We start from the raw sequence: 3,671 nt of genomic DNA, 5'->3' as shown, positions 1-3,671 counted from the left end.
CCCAAGGAGTTGCTCTTTTGTCATATTCTCTCAGCTTCCAGTGATCATAGTTAGTAAGCACATCAACCAAGAAAGGCCAGCAAAAAATTTAATGTTTTAAAAGACAAGCAAATGTAGACTTATTTTCTATTGCATAATGTACTAATCTCAATAAATACATTAAAGTAGAAAATAGTTAGATCATTAAAATGGTAACTCTACTTAAATTAATAAGTTAGACATAAGTTTATAGCATTTTATTGCTAGTGTTTTGAATCTGTATGAACAAATTTAAATACTTGTTTCTTAAACTTAAAATAATTTCTTAAACTTTACAGAAAATCCGCTATGCTCTCAAGTGCTGATCATCCTAAGTATACATGAAATACCTTTATAATAGAAATTAGTTGTTCAAATGTTAATGAAGTGCTATTGTCCTAAAATAAGCCACTTTCAAAAAGTCTAATGATTACGTATTATTGTAGTAACAATGTAAATGTATTGTAGTAACAATGTAAATGTATTGCAGTTAACAGAACAGGTATATACATGAACCACACTTGAAGTTCAGGTAGCCATGAATGAGGTGATCACTGGACACCTGCTTTTAAAGCTTCAACAATGTGCTCAGCAGAAGGATGATCTTTAGGGTTCTCATTAGCGCACACAGAGAAGAGTTCAATTACTTTCTGGTACGTTTCATCTAGTTCTCCCATATTAATAGGTAGCCTAGTTCCCAAAGCTGCATGGTGTGCTTCATCATTAAAGTCACCATCATCAAAATTTTTTCTTCATCATCGTCATCTGAGAGAGTAATGTGTGAAATGCATAAAGTCATCATTTCCCACATACAAAGGTTAAAGGCAAATATGTCTGCCTTGTCAATAATAATACCAATCTCTTCAAAAGCTTCCTTGGGTTTCCAAGGCTCAGTGCCAATATAACAAACCTTGGGGTCAGTCACAGTCATATTTTCATCCAATGGTAGAGAGACCCCTACACCACAGATATTAATTCTTTCAAAATCACCTTTAATTACAACATTTGAAGACTTTATATCTCCATGAAGCAGTTTCTTTTCTTGGTGTAGATACTTAAACCCGCTTGCCACATTCAAAGCAACTTTTAAAATTATGGGTGCTGGAAAACGACTTTGGCTGTCTTTATTTCATTCTTCTATTAAGTCATTTAGGGACTTTTCACCCTCATATTCCATAGCAAGGCATAGATTACCATCACTGGCTTCAACAAAAGCACAATAACCTACAATGTTTGGATGATAAAGGCTTTTCAAAATCTTACCTTCATCAGTCAGTCTCTTTTGATATATACTTCAATAATAACCATTACATTTAGAATTAATCTTTTTCACAGCTCAAGGAGAATGAGACAAACCTCTTGGAGATCTTTTCATAAGATAGACATTTACCTCTGTGCCAAAGCCAAGCTTCTGCATAAACGCCTCTCCATATGCCTCTGCAGGAATATTTTACATAATGCAGATTTCTTTTTTTCAGATAATTTGCTTGGTGTCTTGAAATTATTGATTTCTTCCATTGTAATAATCACTCTAGGTCTTGAGCCATTCGACACGGCGGAGTCACACTCCAGGTAGGAAAAGAATGCGATGACGAGAGATCCAGGCCAAGGCCATCTTGAAATCTGCTCCCAAGTGGCCCCTAACTGGACCCGTGGCTGCCTCAGCAGCCCATCAGCCAACACCCATACTCAACCTTGATGCAGTCTTAGAAGATTGTATGTTTCTAAAAATTTATCCATTTCTCCCAGATTGTCTAATTTGTTGGCTTATAATTGTTTGCAGTATTTTCTTATAATCCTTTGTGTTTCTGTGGTATCAGTTGTCACTTTTCCTTTTTCATTTTTGATTTTATTTATTTGGATCCTCTCTCTTTTTTTTTTCTTGATGAGTTTTCTAAAGGTTTATAAATGTTGTTTATGTTTTCAAAGAAACTGTTCTTGGTTTCATTAATCTGTTTTATTGATTTTTAAATTCTATTTCATGTATTTCTGCTCTGATCTGTATTATATCCTTCCTTCTGCTCACTTTGGGCTATGCTGTTCTTTTTTTAGTTCCTTTAGGTGTTTGATTGTTTTTTTTTTAAAGTTTTTTATTGGGGAATTGGGATGGGAACAGTGCTGGGGAACTGGGGGAAAGGGAACAGACAAGTTGCTGTCCTTTTGTTCTTCAGTCTAGTTGTGGAGAACACTGCTTCACTGGCCCAAGATGGCACCATCATTGCGCTCTTCCCGGGAGAGGCAGATCAGTCGCCGGCTTCTGGACAGCTGCTCATGGTGGCTGCTGGCTGCTGGCTACACACGGTAGCCCATGGCAGCCCACTGCAACAAGGGCTGCAGCCTACACTGTTGCCGGCAACTCACAGCAGCCCAGCTCCAGGTTGAGCTGTTGTTCAGCATCTTAGCTGTAGGGGCAGCGTCACTGGCCCTCATATGTGGGATCCAAACTGGGGCCCTCTGGCGTCCCAAGTCAGCTCTTAACCAAAGTGCCACTCAGCTGGCCTGATGTTTGATTGTTTATCTGAGAGTGTTCTTGTTTCTTGAAGTAGGCCTGTATTGCTATGACTGTCCCTATTAGAACTGCTTTCACTTTGTCCCATAGGTTTTGGGTCATTGCGTTTTTTTGTTTTTGTTTTTTGTTTTTTTTTTTTGCTGAACCATCCTGCTACCTTTTGGCAGCTCAGCAGCAGCTCAGTTCGGGCCGGGAATCAAACCACTAGTTGCTCAGAGCTTGCATTCTTGAGCGAGCTCTTAACCAACTGAGCCACTTGGCTGGCCCCCTGGTCATTGCGTTTTCATTTTTGTCTCAAGGTATCTTTTGATTTCTTCCTTGATCTCAACCTCATTGTTAATCTATTCATTGTGTAGTGGCATGTTATTTAGCCTCCATGTGTTTTTGTGTTTTTCAGTTTTCCTCTTGTAATTGATTTCTAGTTTCATGCCTTCAGGTCAAAGAAGATGCTTGACATGATTTCAGACTTCTTACACTTATTGAGACATTTTTTGTGGCCTAACATGTGATCTATCCTGTAAATTGTTTTGTGTGTGCTTGAAAAGAATATATATTCTGCTGCTTTGGGTGAAATGCTCTAAAAATATCAATTAAATCCATCTGGGCTAATATGTCATTTAAGGCTGCCATTTTTTTGTTGATTTTCTGTCTGGATCATCTATTCGTTAACATCTATTCACTGATGTTAATAAGGTGTTAAAATCCCCTACCATTTCTGTATTACTATAGATCTCTCCCTTTATGTGGGTTAATATTTGTTTTATACATTTAGGTGCTCCTATGTTGAATGCATTAATATTTACAAGGATTTATCCTCTTGTTGGATCAATCTCTTTATCAATTTGTAGTGTCCTTTTTTGTCTCTTGTTATAACCTTTGTTTTAAAGTCTACTTTGTCTGATATAAATATTGCTACTCCAACTTTTTTTGTTTGCATTTGCATAAAATATCTTTTTCATCCCTTTACTTTCAGTCTGTGTGTGTCTTTTGACCCATATGTATGGGTCTTGTTTTCTTATCCGTTCAGCTTCCCTGTGTCTTTTGATTAGAGCATTTAATCCATTTACATTTAAAATGATTATTGATAAGTGCATAATTATTGCCACTTTACTATTCATATTTATGTTCTTCCCCCCGCCCCCCC

At 37.2% G+C, this 3,671-nt stretch overlaps 1 pseudogene; it reads right to left on the bottom strand.

The window, feature by feature from the left end:
• Positions 1 to 569: 569 nt before the first annotated feature.
• LOC109394783 (lymphokine-activated killer T-cell-originated protein kinase pseudogene) lies at positions 570 to 1,536 on the bottom strand (annotated as a pseudogene).
• Between the last annotated feature and the right edge of the window lie 2,135 nt (positions 1,537 to 3,671).

The sequence above is a fragment of the Hipposideros armiger genome, unplaced genomic scaffold (genome assembly GCF_001890085.2).
Source record: "Hipposideros armiger isolate ML-2016 unplaced genomic scaffold, ASM189008v1 scaffold_437, whole genome shotgun sequence".
Lineage (NCBI taxonomy): Eukaryota > Metazoa > Chordata > Mammalia > Chiroptera > Hipposideridae > Hipposideros > Hipposideros armiger.
The sequence above is the reverse complement of the archived record's forward strand: the minus strand, read 5'-3'. Positions and strand labels throughout refer to the sequence as shown.